General features: G+C 44.7%; 1 protein-coding gene across 50 annotated transcripts in view; it reads left to right on the top strand.

Annotated features, from left to right (window-relative positions):
- The window catches only part of eya4 (EYA transcriptional coactivator and phosphatase 4), a 428611-nt gene that overhangs the window by 181862 nt on the left and 229018 nt on the right, over window positions 1-17731 (top strand). For 2 of the 50 annotated variants that reach the window (XM_078212533.1, XM_078212525.1), the window contains exon 2: window positions 2168-2299. The exons of the other annotated variants lie outside the window; for them this stretch is intronic. The gene's annotated coding sequence lies outside the window, so the exon portion shown is untranslated. The remainder of the gene's footprint in view (window positions 1-2167; window positions 2300-17731) is intronic. 50 annotated transcript variants of the gene reach the window in all.

Genomic DNA, 17731 nt, shown 5'->3' with positions numbered 1-17731 from the left:
GTCAGGGCTGGCCCAGGAATTGCTGTGGGGCCACGATCGGGCCATGGGGTGGGGCGGGGGGGGGGGGGGGGGGGGCGGGGCGGTGGGGGGTTGGATGCTGGAGGGCTAACACTGCGGGGGTCCTGGGCTGGCCAGCGATTGAGCTGGCCAGCAATTGGGAAGACTGACAGATCGGGGCCACTGTGCATGCGCAGAGTTCCAGAGCTGTCAGACTCCGGCACAAATAGGCTCCGCCCCAGTGGGTTTTTAATGATATTCACGGTTGTGACCTCTGCAGTGCACAGAGTGGAGAGATTCAAATCTGAAGCTGCACTGAAAAAACAGTCGTGATCGAGGACAGTTTTCCCACCAATTCAGCACTTTTGGGAGAATGGCCCCCAAGGTTTCCAGCTGGATGAGTATAAAAGTTTGTAAAGTAGAGGATGCTGCAGAAATGATGGATCTCTGCAAACTGATTCCCAAGCATATTGGTAACAGGCCCCAGTTTGGAGAAATTGTAGAGATGGGTGGTTTGTTAATGGAAAAAAAAACTATTTCTGGTAAGAAAGGTAAAGATGCAGGCAGTCCTCAAAAGAGAAAGTCTGGAGGATAAATCTGATTCTAAGGGACCGACTTGGTATTTTTTCACAAACATGGTCATGTTGAGGGTGAATGTTGCCAATGGAAAAGCAAATCTGTAGCATTGGTACAGTTGCACATTGTTCCTCCAGTCACTGATGGTGGCAGTGATACTTAGCACTCTCCAAAAAGCTCATTGAATAAACAAGTATTGATACAGAGCACTGGTGGAAATTGTTTACCCATTCCTTTGTATAAGGTTAATTTAAAATTAGCATTTAAAATGTCACTAGACAAGTAATCCAGAGGCCAAGACTCATGTCCTGCAGGGATATGTATTCAAATCCCATCGACATCTGGTGTAATTTGAATTCAGTTAATAAAATATGGAATATAAAACTGGTCTTGTTAAACTATCATTAATTGTTGTAAAAACCCATTTGGTTTGCTGATGTCCTTTACAGAAGGAAATCTGCCATTCTTACCTGGTCTAGCCTACATGTGACTCCAGACCCATAGCAATATGGTTGACTTGCAACTGCTCCCTGAACTGCTACTCAGTTCAAGGGCTATTAGGGATGGGCGACAAATGCTGGCCCCAACGGCGATGTCCACATCCCATGAAAGAATAAAGAACAAAAAATTTAAAATGTGACTATATTATTGTTACTAAGGTGGTGGTTCCTAATTTGCCTATTGAAGGGAAATGACTTGGCTGGGGATGAAATATTGCTGTCTGCAGTGGTTTCAGGAAAGCCTGGCGAGGCTGCTGAAACTGAAGTTTTACAGGGAAAGTTGAGTGACTCGGAAAAAGCAATTACAAGTAATTAAAGCTTAAGTTCAGTGGAATACAGAAAAATAGGCGGACAGGAGGAGAATTTGTGAACCGAATGAAAAATATTATCAGACTCTCTTATTTGAACATCAAACTACCCTTAACTTAATAATGTTCTTAAATCAGCTAAGGGAGAGTATAATATTCTTGGTCTTGTGCTGACAAAATACTTACAGAGTCTGCCGAGGTAAGGTAATGTTAACATTATTAAGAAACAATTTAAGACATTGTGGCTTTATCTTGCCATGAGATCTACAAGAGAAAGCAAGATCATATGACATTGCATCACTTGCTGTGATGATGTATAATCATAGAATCCCTACAGTGCAGAAGGAGTTCATTCGGCCTATTGGGTCTGCACCGACTCTCCGACAGTGCATCTTACCCAGGCCCTACCCTCGGAACCCCAGGTATTTACCTCGCTAATTCCCCTAACCTACACATCTTGGTACACTCAAGGGCAACTTAGCATGGCCAATCCATCTAACCTGCTACTCATGGACTGTGGAAGGAAACGGGAGCACCCGGAGGAAACCCACACAAACACGGGGAGAACGTGCAAACTCTACACAGTCAACAAAGGCTGGAATTGAATCTGGGTCCTTGGTGCTGTGAGGCAGCAGTACTAATCACTGTGCCTCCATCCCACCCTAATCACTGTGCTCCACTGTATCTCAATAGCATTTTGTGCAGTTCGAATTATTAACCAAGTCTTTGATTTTCCCCATTATACTACATCTCCCTGCAATTCTCTGTCTTCCATTTTTTTTATAGGGCCAACCTCGATGAGTTTTGCGAGTCTTGCCGAACAGTTCCTCTGCCCCTTTCGAGGCAGTTGGGGATTTGGGTCCTGTGGGCGAACTCTCAGATTCTGCTGGGTAGTAGGAGAATCAGTCAATAAGCCAGGTACACCAGGTAGTCATCTGGATTGGTAGATGAATGCAGAATCTCTGGTCTGTTCAATTTTGGGAGATGATTGTGCACAAGGTTACTTTTTTGTGGCAACTAATGCATGCCTATTCCGTCTCACCGTGTCATTATCTGTTTGGATGAGATAGGACCATGGATACGGTGTTTGTCCAACCACTTACCCATAGGGGGTTGGTCTCCAATCCAAACTGGCTCCCTTGGTTGGAAGTCTGGCACATTGCATGCTTTTGTGTCAAATGCCATAGTTCTGGCTGGGATGATGGTCATCCTTTTTCTACGACCACCCCCCCCCCCCCCCCCCCCATTTTGGAGTGGAGTTGAATGATATCTCAGAAGTGCAAGTTGGATGTCATTGTTCTTCAACAATGTTTTTATCGTATGCATTGTTAATCAAGGATAGTTTAACGGCTGCGGAAAGGCACTTCGTGGGGGATCTGCACACTGAGGTAATATGGGCTGAAGTTAGAAATAGGAAAGGAGCGGTCACATTGCTAGGAGTTTACTATAGGCCCCCAAATAGTAATAGAGATGTGGAGGAAGAAATTGCTAAGCAGATTATGGATATGTGTGGGGGTCACAGGGTAGTTGTCATGGGGGACTTTAACTTTCCAAATATTGATTGGAACCTTTGTAGGTCAAATAGTTTGGATGGGGCAGTTTTTGTGCAGTGTGTGCGGGAGGATTTCCTGACACAATATGTGGATGGGCCGACTAGAGGTGAGGCCACATTGGATTTGGTACTGGGAAATGAACCGGGCCAAGTGTTAGATTTGGTTGTGGGAGAGCAATTTGGAGATAGTGACCACAATTCGGTGTCTTTTGTTATTGCAATGGAGAGGGATAGGGCCGTACGGCAGGGCAAGGTTTACAATTGGGGGAGGGGTAATTATGATGCGATTAGGCAAGAATTAGGGGGCATAAGTTGGGAACAGAAACTGTCAGAGAAAGGAACTAATGAAAAGTGGAACTTTTTCAAGGAACAAATACTGGATGTCCTTGATAGGTATGTTCCTGTCAGGCAGGGAGGAAATGGCCGAGTGAGGGAACCATGGTTCACAAAAGAGGTGGAATGTCTTGTGAAAAGGAAGAGGGAAGCTTATGTAGGGATGAGGAAACAAGGTTCAGATGGCTCGATTGAGGGTTACAAGTTAGCAAGGAATGAGCTGAAAAAGGGGCTTAGGAGAGCTAGGAGGGGACATGAGAAGTCCTTGGCGGGTCGGATCAAGGAAAACCCCAAGGCTTTTCACTCTTATGTGAGGAATAAAAGAATGACCAGGGTGAGGTTAGGGCCGATCAAGGACAGTAGTGGGAACTTGTGTATGGAGTCAGTAGAGATAGGCGAGGTGATGAATGAATACTTTTCTTCAGTGTTCACCAAGGAGAGGGGCCATGTTTTTGAGAAAGAGGTGTTACAGGCTAATAGGCTGGAGGAAATAGATGTTCGGAGGGAGGATGTCTTGGCAGTTTTGAATAAACTGAAGGTCGATAAGTCCCCTGGGCCTGATGAAATGTATCCTAGGATTCTGTGGGAGGCAAGGGATGAGATTGCAGAGCCTTTGGCGTTGATCTTTGGGTCCTCACTGTCCACGGGGATGGTGCCAGAGGACTGGAGAATGGCGAGTGTTGTTCCTCTGTTTAAGAAAGGGAATAGAAATGACCCTGGTAATTATAGACCGGTTAGTCTTACTTCGGTGGTTGGTAAATTGATGGAAAGGGTCCTTAGGGATGGGATTTACGACCATTTAGAAAGATGCGGATTAATCCGAGATAATCAGCACGGATTCGTGAAGGGCAAGTCGTGCCTCACAAATTTGATAGAATTTTTTGAGGAGGTAACTAAGTGTGTTGATGAAGGTAGGGCAGTTGATGTCATATACATGGATTTTAGTAAGGCGTTTGATAAGGTCCCCCATGGTCGGCTTATGATGAAAGTGAGGAGGTGTGGGATAGAGGGAAAGTTGGCCGATTGGATAGGTAACTGGCTGTCTGACCGAAGACAGAGGGTGGTGGTCGATGGAAAATTTTCGGATTGGAGGCAGGTTGCTAGCGGTGTGCCGCAGGGATCAGTGCTTGGTCCTCTGCTCTTTGTGATTTTTATTAATGACTTAGAGGAGGGGGCTGAAGGGTGGATCAGTAAATTTGCTGATGACACCAAGATTGGTGGAGTAGTGGATGAGGTGGAGGGCTGTTGTAGGCTGCAAAGAGACATAGATAGGATGCAAAGCTGGGCTGAAAAATGGCAAATGGAGTTTAACCCTGATAAATGTGAGGTGATTCATTTTGGTAGGACAAATTTAAATGTGGATTACAGGGTCAAAGGTAGGGTTCTGAAGACTGTGGAGGAACAGAGAGATCTTGGGGTCCATATCCACAGATCTCTAAAGGTTGCCAGTCAAGTGGATAGAGCTGTGAAGAAGGCCTATAGTGTGTTAGCTTTTATTAACAGGGGGTTGGAGTTTAAGAGCCGTGGGGTTATGCTGCAACTGTACAGGACCTTGGTGAGACCACATTTGGAATATTGTGTGCAGTTCTGGTCACCTCACTATAAGAAGGATGTGGAAGCGCTGGAAAGAGTGCAGAGGAGATTTACCAGGATGCTGCCTGGTTTGGAGGGTAGGTCATATGAGGAAAGGTTGAGGGAGCTAGGGCTGTTCTCTCTGGAGCAGAGGAGGCTGAGGGGAGACTTAATAGAGGTGTATAAAATGATGAAGGGGATAGATAGAGTGAACGTTCAAAGACTATTTCCTCGGGTGGATGGAGCTATTACAAGGGGGCATAACTATAGGGTTCGTGGTGGGAGATACAGGACGGATATCAGAGGTAGGTTCTTTACGCAGAGAGTGGTTGGGGTGTGGAATGGACTGCCTGCAGTGATAGTGGAGTCAGACACTTTAGGAACATTTAAGCGGTTATTGGATAGGCACATGGAGCACACCAGGATGATAGGGAGTGGGATAGCTTGATCTTGGTTTCAGATAAAGCTCGGCACAACATCGTGGGCCGAAGGGCCTGTTCTGTGCTGTACTGTTCTATGTTCTATGTTCATTCCTCATTTAGCTTCACCATCCAGCTTCAGGGTGAACCACTAGTATGGACAAAACCATACAATGTAACAAACCCCTTAAAATATTCATCAGCAAACTGTGGTCCATTGTCTGGGATTTCATCTGTTGCAAATATCTCATTCCCTGCTTCAGAAGTGTGACCCTGCAGTTCCTTGACTTCTCTTCAACTGGAATACGGTCTACTATGATCAAAAATATTTTATCACTGTGTTCAAAGAGGTCCATCTCTAGACATTCGCACGGCTCTGATGGAAAGGAAAATGGTATCAACAGTTATCATTTCCTAACGATGAATAGTAGAAGAAATACAGTCTGATATCATCTCTTCCAATGACTTCAAGAGACCTGGCTACCAAACAAAATATCTTGTTCTGTCTCAACATTTTGTGATGCCCAAATGTCCTTGCTGCAATCGTTGCAGGATATCAGGTCTCAAAACTCTCTGAATGACCATTCTCATCATGAATGAGTAAATCATCAGCTACACTAAGATGTCCTCTCAGTCCATTGTACTGTGTAAGATTGGGAATGTGTGGCATGTCTGCTGGTCATTCTTAAACACAATACTCCCTGACCTGGACACATTCTTCATCAGGTTTCTGTACAGCCCTAATTTAATTGAGCCGCTGAGTTGTTGATGATTGTGGTTGTTGAAGATGCAAAGGTGTCCACCTCTTCAACAAAAGTTATATCAGCTTGTTGAGACATAGTGGGGGAAGTGGTGAAACGAAAAATCCTGGTGTTGGACTTGAACCCAAAGCTTCTGGTCCAGAGGTAGTGGTGCTACCACTCTGCCATAAGACCTCTTTGGTAACTTGCTGAATTCAGAGGGTAGGAAGTGTTATGATATGCTTTTAAGGAATAGCAGTATGACATTAAAAGGAGGAAACGTTGTCATGTGATCCAGTCTTATTTTGGGTTTTGCTTTTGAGCAGAACACATGCGTATGGCTCTGCTGCTGATGTCTTCAAGCTTTCTACCTATGTATAAATGATCCCATGTGCCTAGTCTAAATAAATGAACCCACAATGTGTTTACACATTCCTTATGAGAGATTGGTGTTATAACAATATAACAAAAAGCAATGTGACAAAGAATGTCTTCTTAAGTTCCAATTCACAACAGCCGGTGCCCAAAAGCCAGAAGGATTTCCAGTGATCAGCCATGTGGTTCATTAACAAAGTAACCAAACCATCCATCACGAATGCCACCCCAGGGATCAGACTACATATTGCTAAACAGATTTTGTATAAAAAGATGAGGAATGCAAAGTTTACGTGCAATATTTTTACCACAAACATGGAAAACTGGAAGGACAGTATGGAATGGGAAAGGAGATGTCTTGAGGTGATTGAAAGAAAATGAATCATCCAGTAGTGAAACAAACTGTCACTCGCAAGAACATTGAGATATATAAGAACTCATGTAGATTGAACTTTGAAACCCATATTTGGTTGGTTTACTTAAGGGCTTAGCCTAGTGTTGTTACCAATGCAATATGTTGAATTGTAAAATGTGACAAAGGAAGTTGTTGAAATGTGTTATATTTTGAAACATTGTGAAAAAATCCTTAATTCAGTAAGGCTTTTTTTTTTAGGGGGAATGTGTAATGACCTATATGCTTTGGGAAGAGCATAATTGGGAAAGGCCTGTAATTTCTTTTGTGCAATATCCCCTTAAGACCAAAGGGGCTGAATAGTATTCTAAAGTAGGATTAATTGATTTCCTGATTATGATATAATAAGGTTCCAAGAAATGCCCATTGACTTGAGGTTGCCATGGGCATTAACAGCTAAGAAGCAAAAGATAAATAGAAAGCTAATTGCATGGGATTGGGTCAGCTTGTTTGACAGTTCAGAAAACACAGTTTGTCTAAAGACTACCTGAATGGCTGTAAATTGGGAAAGGGGAGTGTGCAACGGGACCTGAATGTTGTTGTGCACCACCCGTTGAAGATAAACATGCAGGTGCAGCAGGCGGTAAAAAAGGCAAATGGCATGTTGGCCTTCATTGCGAGAGGTTTTGGGTACAGGAGCAGGGATGTGTTGTTACAATTATACAGGGCCTTGGTGAGGCCACAGCTAGAATATTGTGTGCAGTTTTGGTCTCCTTTTCTGAGGAAGGATGTTCTTGCTCTCGAGTGAGTGCAGCGAAGGTTTACCAGACTGATTCCAGGGGTGGCGGGACTGATGTATGAAGAGAGATTGACTAGGTTAGGATTGTTTTCCTTGGAGTTCAGACGAATGAGGGGGGGGATCTCATAGAGACTTATAAAATTCTAACAGGATCAGGGTAGATGCAGGGATGATGTTCTCGATGATGGGTGTGTTCAGAACCAGGGATTACAGTCTGAGGATTCGGGATAGGCCATTTAGGATGGAGATGAGAAGACATTTCCTCACCCTAAGAGTGGTGAACCTGTGGAATTCATTACCACAGGAAGTAGTTGATGCCAAAACATTGAATGTATTCAAGGGGCGGCTAGATATAGCTCTTGGGGTGAATGGGATCAAAGGTTATGGGGAGAAAGCAGGATTAGGCTATTGAATTGGATGATCAGCCATGATCGTAATGCGTGGCGGAGCAGGCTTGAAAGACCAAATGGCCTCCTCTTGCTCCTATCTTTTATGTTTCTGTGAAACAGGCACGGTTCTCTCTGAATGGAATAGTTTCTGTCTGGCAGTCTTCTAGCAGGTCCGAGTGTTGACGCAGGTCTCTGTGAATAGAGCAAAGATTGTGAGCGGGATCTTGAGCCCAGACTCTCCGTGTGCAGGATAGCCAGTGGGGGCAAAGTCCGGAGAGAACCGGAAATCGCGAATCTCACTGGGGAGATGGCAATTTCTGATTTTTCCCACCCCTCACCAGTGACATCAGGTTCACACCCATAATGGTCGAGAACCTGATTTTAATAAATTTGAATCTAATTATCCAGCTCCCTCACCATATGATTCCCTCCTCACTAAATATTCATACCTTGCCGACAGGCCTCACGTTGGCGAGCTTTACAATAGGTTTGCCAGAAGTAAACCTGTAGGGGATCCCTCTCGGGAACAGAGGTAAGTATGCCCCCTTCCCCTCAGCAGCCCCTCCTGAGGGAGAGGGACATGGGCAAGGCAGTGGGTTGGCTTGAAGCCTTCTCAATGAGAATCAAGATGTTAATAAAAAGATTTATTTTTTCAGCTTTGTAGTTACAGAGGATCAACGTGGCAAGGAAAAGTCTCAAGGAAGAACTGTGCAATTGTAATAACATTGAGTTAACACAGTGGTATGCACTCTATCGAGTATCCTCATCACTTCTCTTTTATGTTTAAGATTTTTGTAGTGTCAGGTAGATCAGTTCATGCAACTTGCATTTTGAAATTTAATAGTTTGAGGAAATGATCTTCAACTACATTGATGAGATGACACTATTTTCTTACTCTTGGGGAAATTTTTGGTCCATGCTGGGGATAATGTTAAATTAATTCCTAAGTTGTGATGCATTATTTTTAATAATACATAAAACCCTCTGTTTAAACTTGTATCAGAAGGAAAATGAAACATGTAAATTTCTCTTTTAATAATTTAGCTAAATGTATTATAAATTTACTTGTCTTTGTATGAGAAGATTAGTTAATAACAAAATTAGCATAATTCTAGTAGTTAATATTCATTCCAAAATATATTCCATTTGTGACACTGCAGCCCAAGCTCGAACTCACACCACCTCCCGTTCACTCATCTCGCCTGCCTGCTGAACTACATTGGCTCCTGGTCTGCAAACACATCAATTTTAAAATTCTGATGCATGTGTTCAAATCTCTTCATGGCTTCATCCCCTGTAACTTCCTCCAAGCTTTTGGCCATCTGCAAATAAAGTAAAGTTTAAAGTTTATTTATTAGTCAAAAGTAAGGCTTATATTAACACTGCAATGAAGTTACTGTGAAATTCCCCTAGTTGCCACACTCCGACGCCTGTTCGGGTCAATGCATCTAAATATCTCCTTAGTTGGCACTCAGCGTGCCAGCTAAACCCCCGCTCTTAATCTCGCACTCTGAACACATGTCCAGCTGCAGGAACGATCCACCAGCAGTGATCTTTAAAGGGGTCATCATCCACCTTCAGGTTAGTTGCTAGTTGAGGTCTTCTTGCTGTTGTTTCAATTATACAAGTCTTTGGTGCATTCTATAGCTCAGTACAGTCTATATGGAGTTTTACGGCAGATGCTCTATTTTTTTGCTGACTTGAAGCAAACTAGTTTCCACCAGCAATCAGTGTACTAGCATGCATTGTGTTTGGAATACAGAATGTCTTGAAAAGTGAATAGAAGCCATGGAGTGCAGGACAAACTAGTGGAAGTGGGCGGATGAGAAGGGGCGAAGGGCTCTTAGGAGTAGGTCACATCTATTTAGTGAGCAACTCACTAGCGTTTTACCCTTTTAGCATTGAACCTCAGCGAAGAACAATGTGCGCGGTGTCTACATTTCAGTAAGAACATTTTTGCTGATCTGTCACCTGCTGCTGTCATAACTGCAACCTCAGAGCAGGGCAAGGACCACATTGTCAGTGGCTGTGAAGGTGACAGTGGTGTTCATGCTTTATGCATCTGGTTCCTCCCAGGCTGGAGGTTGACATATTTACAATCTTGCAGTTTTGTCATCCACTGTTGCCTGGGGCGGGGTCATGGGTGCTCTCAATTCATTGTGCACTAACTAAATTTCATTCTGTCTTGCCAAAGTCAAGCAGGTGAAGCAAGCAAATGACTTTGCAAGTATTGCAAACATCCTTGTGGTGCAGGCTGTCAATGAATGTGCGCACATGCATGTGAACTTTGTTCTCCATCCATTGCAACCAAAAGGGATTCCATTCCCTCAGTGCCTTGGTGTGTGGCCATGTGAAGAGAATCTTGGAGAATCATGTTTGGTATTTAGACAACAGCTATGAGCCTTCACTTTGCAGCAGCCTACTCTGCGAGCTATATTTGAGCCACCATAAAGGTGATGAGGACTATCTACTGATAATGTGTCTGGTGACTCTGGTGCGCAACCCATGCATACAAGTGCTGCTTGCATACACTGAAAGCCATGTAGCTATTCAAAATGTGATTGACCAGACCATTGGCATTCTGAAACAATGTGTTGAATTTTACATGGCACCGGGATCCTTGCCCCATCCAACAAAAAACATCAAGGACGAAACTCTGCCTGCTCCAGCAGATTGTCGTTTGCCATTTAATGGCCATCAAGCATTTAGTAGGCTTGAGGTGAGACTGCCGTCCCCATCTGGGGAGGAAAGTCCACCTCTTAGAGCTGCCAGCCAATCAAATGGCTGACAGCTCTCTGCTCCCAGCACTGCCACTAGAGCGGTGATCACTGCTGGGACTGCATCCATGGAGCCAAAATTAAAAGTAAGTGTTGGGTGGGGAGCTTGGCAGGGCCTGGGAGTGGGGAAGGCCTTGCTGGAGGGCCTCCAATGCCCCCAGGGGTCCCTTAAAGGAGATCTCCCCCTGCCCCATCCGCCCCCCCATCGATCCATGCAATGAAAGTCGGCAGGCTGAACATTTGTCAGGGGACTATTCCACAGCTGCTTAAATCCCAGTGGCAGCAGGACGGGGCCCTTAAGTGGCTTTTGATTGCCTTTAAGTGTTTCAATTGGCCCACAGGCAGGCGGGCTGTCGAATGCTTCCCATGCTGCTGGCAAGTTTGTCTCGGGTCAGGGGCAGGCAGGCAGGCGACGGGTACGCCGTCCTTGGCGTTTCACCAAATTTTGCAGGCCACCCATTCGATCCAGCCCAACATTTCAGCTGCTTGTATCGCTCTGTACGATTCCTATGTTACAGAGGGGGTGTCAGGTTTATGATGGACTGCTGCATGTTGCAAAACTTCACTGTTTTGAAGGCACAGCCCATACCTCCAGCAATGCAGTGAATAGTTCAAGAGAAGGAGGAAGATCTGGATGAGGAAAAGATGTTAGGCCAACTGGGGGTCTATAGTTTCCTGCTTTCCGTTTCTTTTCTTTGATTAGAAGAGTTACATGTTCTACTTTCTAATTTGATGGCACCTTTCCAGATTCAAGGGCGTTTTGGAAAATACAACCAGTGCATCTACTATGTGTGTAGCCACTTTTTTAAGATCGTAGGATGCAGGCCATCAGGTCTTGGGGACTTGTCAGACTTTAGTTCTAATGTTTTTCTCATTACCTTTTCCTTGGGGATTGTAATTGTTTTGAGTTCCTCCTTCCCTTTCACATCTCAATTTACAACTATTTCCGGGATGTTATTCTTCTACAGTGAAGACAGACGCAAAATATCTGTTTTGACGCTTTCACCATTTCCTCATTTCCCATCATTAATTCCCCAGTTTCACTCTCTAGAGGATCAATGTTTCCGTTACCTACTCTTATCCTTTTTAAATTCTTGTAGAATCTCCTTACCTTCCTTCTGTCGCTGACCATAGAACATCCACTTGGGCACAGTGCAAAGATGAAAACCACTAGAAAATATCCATTCCATATAAAATTTACTGATCAAATTATAACATATTGCATTTAGAAGTCAACTAATCACTTTTGAGAATTTTCTTACTGTCTACCTGCTGTGTGCCTTTCCTGTTCGAATGCTTCTGCACAATACTAAATCAGTGGCTGCACCTTGGCTGCTGGCAGGCTTTCAAGGGAGACTGCAGTTGACATTAGAGGACAACCATGAGCACCTCTGGACTGAAAAGGCTTGGCTTTGGATTGCACCATCTCAGTCTGGGTGACAGCCTGGGCTGGCAGGCCAGTGGGCAACAGTGATCGTACTGGCAGAGTGGCCAGGCTGAGAGGATGTATCTAATCTTCCTTATAGAAGACACTTCGTGATCCATAGTGCCACTGCCACTTCCCCAGGATACCAATTTAGCAATCCTAGCAATCCGCTGGAGGACAAATTAATGAATTGGTGTGAGATCCTCTAAGTCTCTTTGCACATTGGCAACCCCCAAAGTCTGCATGGCAGCAGGCTGGACTTCCACGACTTCACTCAGTCTTACGTTGGCTGAAACCTTAGCCATCAGATATTGCAATATGATTAGGTCCACTGAAAAAGTTGATCACCACTTCCTTGCTGGAACAGATGGGTTGCAAGCTCTTCACAAGGCCCCATTTCAAATTGGTGCTCAATTCCTCCATGTGGCAACTCCTTAGCGTTGACTGCAGACTTTCTGGTAGACTTCCCAATGTACCAAGCATTGTATTTTGCACACCCATCTACTTTTTCCTGTAACCTGATTTATAAAAGTGCTTATGTGAGTCCCCTGTAGCAGAACCCTTATGTGATCTCTCTCGACAGTTAGTTGGCACCTGAGCGATTCTTGCTCCTTGCTCTGGGTGTATGCCATTTCTGCCTGGTGTCTCACCATGTGCAGATTCCACCCATAAGATACCATGTAATTTACATGCACTATCTGAGCTATGTAAAATCAAGTGAGAGTGCTGCGTCTTTTTGCTGTTTCTGCAGTACCTGGCCAGGTTACACCTTGGGGATCTGAAAGGAGAAAGGTTAAAGTTGTGGTGCAGGAGTGGGGGAAGTAGAAGGTGCATGCTTGCTCGACATGTAGCTTGTAACTCAAAAGAGAGTGTAGGATGAGGGGGAAGAGCGATGAGAAGCAAGATCACATGCACATATCGTTCGTCACCTTTTATGTTTTCCAACACACAGATTGAATTAGCCTCAGCAATAGCCATCTCAATAATGGCCAACACTCATCTCCATTTCCCCTTTGCCAGTGGCTGTGCACCTTTTGTCCTGCAAGAGAGGAAAAGTTGTCAGTGAGTGTCTTTTAATTAGACAGAATATCAACCTTACAATGCTGATGGTAGGACATATCATTTGCCACTGGCAGTGACGACTAGTGTGAGCTAATTGAATTTATTGCAGCCCTGCACCCAGATCCTCAGATCATGACTCCTTATACTGACCACCCAAGGTTTTCTGCTCCCATTGCCTTCTGAGCATCTGTCTGCGACGACTCCAGACACAATGCAGATACAGTTAATCTCTCATTTTCGCCTCCTAGAAGGCACCCAAAGCTGAATCTGAAAACCTTGGAGCCCATTCTCTCCCATATTCTTCTGACCAATCAGAATCATGGAGGAAGGATAAAACCAGCAATCGGAGGTTCCAGTGGCACAATGGTTAGCACTGCTGCCTCACAGCGCCAGACACCCGGGTTCAATTCCCAGCTTGGGTCACTGTCTGTGTGGAGTCTGCACATTCTTCCATTGTCTGCGTGGGTTTCCTCCCACAGTCCAAAAGACATGCTGGTTTGGTGCATTGACCATGCAATATTCTCCCTCAGTCTACCCAAACAGGCACTGGAGTGTGGCGACTAGGGGATTTTCACATTGCAGTGTTAATGTAAGCCGACTTGTGACACTAATAATGTTAATTCTCCCCCACCATCCTGTCCTACCAAGTTTCACCACAACACACCAACACCCCCCATCCCTTTCCAGTAATGTTCCCCACCTCTCTCCCAACGATGCACATTCCTGTCCTACTCCCCTCCCCCTCCCATCCCTCCTCCCATAGTACTCATCCCTACCCCTTGACAGTGCTCAACCTCTCCTCCTCAACAGCCCCTCCCCAACCAGAGTTGGAGAGTGTTGCTCAACACCTACCCCTGTGCGGACAGTCCTCACCAATCCCCTTGACCCCCATCCCCCTGCAGTATACAATGCTCACCCCAAACCCCTGCCCAGGAAGTAGTGAATCCCTACCCTTATCCCGGACCATGCTCACCCCTTCCGCCCACCAACTAGTAGAGTGCCCACTCCCTGCGCCTGCCAGGAGTGTGCTCAATTCCTATCCCCGTGTTCATTCCCTCCTTTCACTCCAAACAGTAAAATGCTCACGCATCCTGCCCCCACCCCCAGACAGTACAGTACTCACCCACACCTGTTCTTCACTCCTGGACAGTACAGCACCTGCCTCCTACCTCTGTCCTGCCCCACTGCAAATACAGTGCTCATCTCCTACCTCTGTTCCAAAATTATCATCCCCTCCCAGACAGTACAGCGCTCTTATACTGGCTAGCACAGTGTTCACCATCTCTCTGGATAGTGCTCGCCCCTTCAGACATAGTAAAGTGCTCCGACCATCTCACACCCCGTCTCCTGATGGGCCGCACAATGGTTAGCACTGCTGCCTCACAGCTCCAGGGACCCACGTTCAATTCTGGTGACTGGGTGGAGTTTGCACATTCTCCCCGTGTCTGCGTGGGTTTCCTCTGGGTACTCTGGTTTCCTCCCACAGTCCAAAGATGTGCGAGTTAGCTTGATTGGCCATGCTAAATTGCTCCATAGTGTCAGGGAGATTAGCAGAGTAAATACTTGGGGTTGCAGGGATAGGGCCTGGGTGGGATTGTTTTCAGTGCAGGCTCGATGGGTCGAATGGCCTCTTTCTGCACTGTAGGGATTCTATGATTCCCGACTCACCTTCCAGAATCCCTGGCTCCTGTTTGGCCTATGTTAGAAGAGTCAGCATTGTTGACAAGCATGTGGGGGTCGGTGTTTGAGCATTTTCATAGGGTGCAGGGGCTTAACTTTTTCAAGAATAAGAGAGGGCAGTGAACTCTGTGGGGCTGAGGGAGTGGGTGAACTCTGTCAGGGGTGAGGGGGGGGAAATACAGTTGGTGGGTGAGGGAGAGGGTGAATACTTGAGGCACTTAAGAAGGGGTGGGCACTGTTGGGAGGGTAAGGGAGGGGGTGAATACTGTTGGGGGGCAAGGGAGGGGGTGTACACTGTTGGGGGCAAGGGAGGGGCTGTACACTGTTGGAGGGGCTGAGGGAGAGGGTGTACACTATTCGGAGAGTGAAGGAGAAGGGTGAACACTGTCCAGCAGAGAGGGAAAGGCTTGAGCATTGTCAGAGTGTGAACATTGTTGGCGATAAGGGGTTAGCACTATTAGTGAGGTGAGACTATGCACTTTCAGAGATTGACAGTTCTATTTAAACACAGTGTAAATCAATGAACTAAAGACAGACCTCAAGAGGTATGCCTTCAGTTCATGATGAGAAAAGGGGACGTGGCAGTGCCGGCATTATGCACAACAATTTACCTCCTGACTCTGTCCATCACTGCATCCCATCTGGAGCCGCTATCGGAAGATGCAAAAACTCCAGCGTAAGATGGTAAGTGGGATTTTTCAGTCAAAGCATTGGACGCACCCTCTCCAACCCAGGCAGGAGAATCTGAGCAATTATTTATATTTTTAAAATCTTCAATGATAATTAAAATGTAAAAGAAAAACACTTCACACTTGTAAAGCAAATATTCAGTGCCAGAGAAATTGTTTGGCAATTATTATGATTTATCACGCCATTAAAACTGAATGTACAAACCAGAAAATTTAGCGGGTAATTAGTAGGAAGTACAGCAACTTCATGCCTTTCAAGAATTTTAGTTCCAACTCACTGAGCAAGGTACCAGTGTCGTGCAGCTTGAGGAGGAACAGAGCAAATCAAATAGCAACTTCCTGATTCCCACACTTAACTCAGCATGTGTGGATGCTGGAAGTTGCTGTCCGACTTATTCTGTAATGACATTGAGCACTGATTGTCTCTCAGGGCGAGATTTAAACGGCCTCACTCGAGCGAGACCAGAAGTTCCCGCCCGAGGTCAATGGAGATTTCCGTTGTCAGACCCTCGCCCGCTCCGATTCCATGTCGGGCGAGGTGGTAGAATTCCGGCTGTCATTCTTAATGCAAAATCTGTGCCAATATGTTTGATAGCATTAATTGATCCAACACAGAAGGAGGCCATTCAGTCCATTGCACCTGTGCCTTCTCTCTGGTACAGCAATCCAATTAGTTCCCTTGCTCTTTCTCCATAGCCCTGTTATAATTGAGGTACTTTGCCCAAGTAGTTTTTCCACAGCACAACATCTGAAATTAAATGTGTTTATTTGAATAAACAGGAACCACTATATGTTGATCATATTACCTGTGCTAGCTATTGGCTTAATGCATGTTGAAGAACAGCATTAGTGCCCTAATGTAAAAGACAAACATTTAATGCTTCAAAATATACATCTTGTACAAGAATAGAACTATTCATCCATGGAGAAAAATTTCCTGTGCCCCATAAAACAAAACTGTAAACCTGTTTATAAAGAGCTAGTAATGACTTTGTTTTGCAAATATACATGAGGAAATGTTTCCCCATTATTTAAAATACTCATTTACTAATTTTGTTTCTAGTCTTGCATGGGAGAACAATTTATACACATGATTGACAGTTGTCGTTTTCCTATAAGCAGAAGAATCATTAAATCTTAGCCTTTAGCAAATTCTTTTCAGATATTTTATCCTAGTAGGAACCAGGATTAGTTAAGTGCTGGATTTCTGCTGAGGATCGCGACCCTATTTTGTTTGGCAGGTCAACACTAATGGAGAATCCTGCCTAACCTTGTGGCCACAGCATTCCAGTATATCTCAAAAGAGTAGTATGAAGGAGAATTGGAGTAAAATGTCCTGGGAAGGAACTTTCAACCTGCCTTCTATTTTCTAACTATCTTTCATTATTCATATTTATAAGCCAGCAAATCGATACTAGCAGATTGCTTTTAGAATTATTTTCAGTACAATTTCTATGAATGCAAGTTTGAGTATTCTTAAATAAAGTGCTTCAAATTTTTATAGTATTTGGCTACTCGTATGTTTTGTGTGATTTTTCAAGTAAACTTAAGAAACTTGTGTGTTAACTCTTAATCAATTTAAACAACTTTTGTACATGGCCCAGTTTCTGGCATATTTTTGTTCATATGCCATGAATAGCAAAACGTGGTGAAGTTCAGTAATAGCGCAAATTATTTTATAATTTGCGATTTTATTTATACTTTTAAGGGTGAGAAATTCAATTGCATAGTGCTGCTTCAAGCTGGCTAAGCACATTACAGCAATTCCCCAGAGACAAACAGTGTTCTGGAGCGCTACCTCCTAGATGTTCTTCGATGATGTCAGTGAGGAACATCGCACGGGTAGCAGTCCTAGTGCTACCTCTGCCTGGGGAGTTGACGTAAGTCTGCACAGCACCTCTTTTGATTTGATTTGATTTATCATTGTCACAAGTATTGGGATACAGTGAAAAGTATTGGCTGAGATTCTCCGGCCTCCCAGCCCCATGTTTCCTGTCAGCGGGAGGTGATGCGTTGTTTGCTAGTGGCAGGATTCTCTGGTCCCGCCGCAGTCAATGGGAATTCACATCAGTGTCACCCCATGTTGGAATCCTGGCCCTTGTTTCTTGCGTGATATACAAACAAAACATACCATATATAGAGTACATAGGAGAGAAGGAAAGGATAGAGTGCAAAATATAGTGGT

This window comes from Mustelus asterias, chromosome 5 (assembly GCF_964213995.1).
Source record: "Mustelus asterias chromosome 5, sMusAst1.hap1.1, whole genome shotgun sequence".
In the NCBI taxonomy this organism is placed as follows: Eukaryota; Metazoa; Chordata; class Chondrichthyes; order Carcharhiniformes; family Triakidae; genus Mustelus; species Mustelus asterias.
Note: the sequence above shows the minus strand (reverse complement) of the source record. Positions and strands in the feature narration are given on the sequence as shown.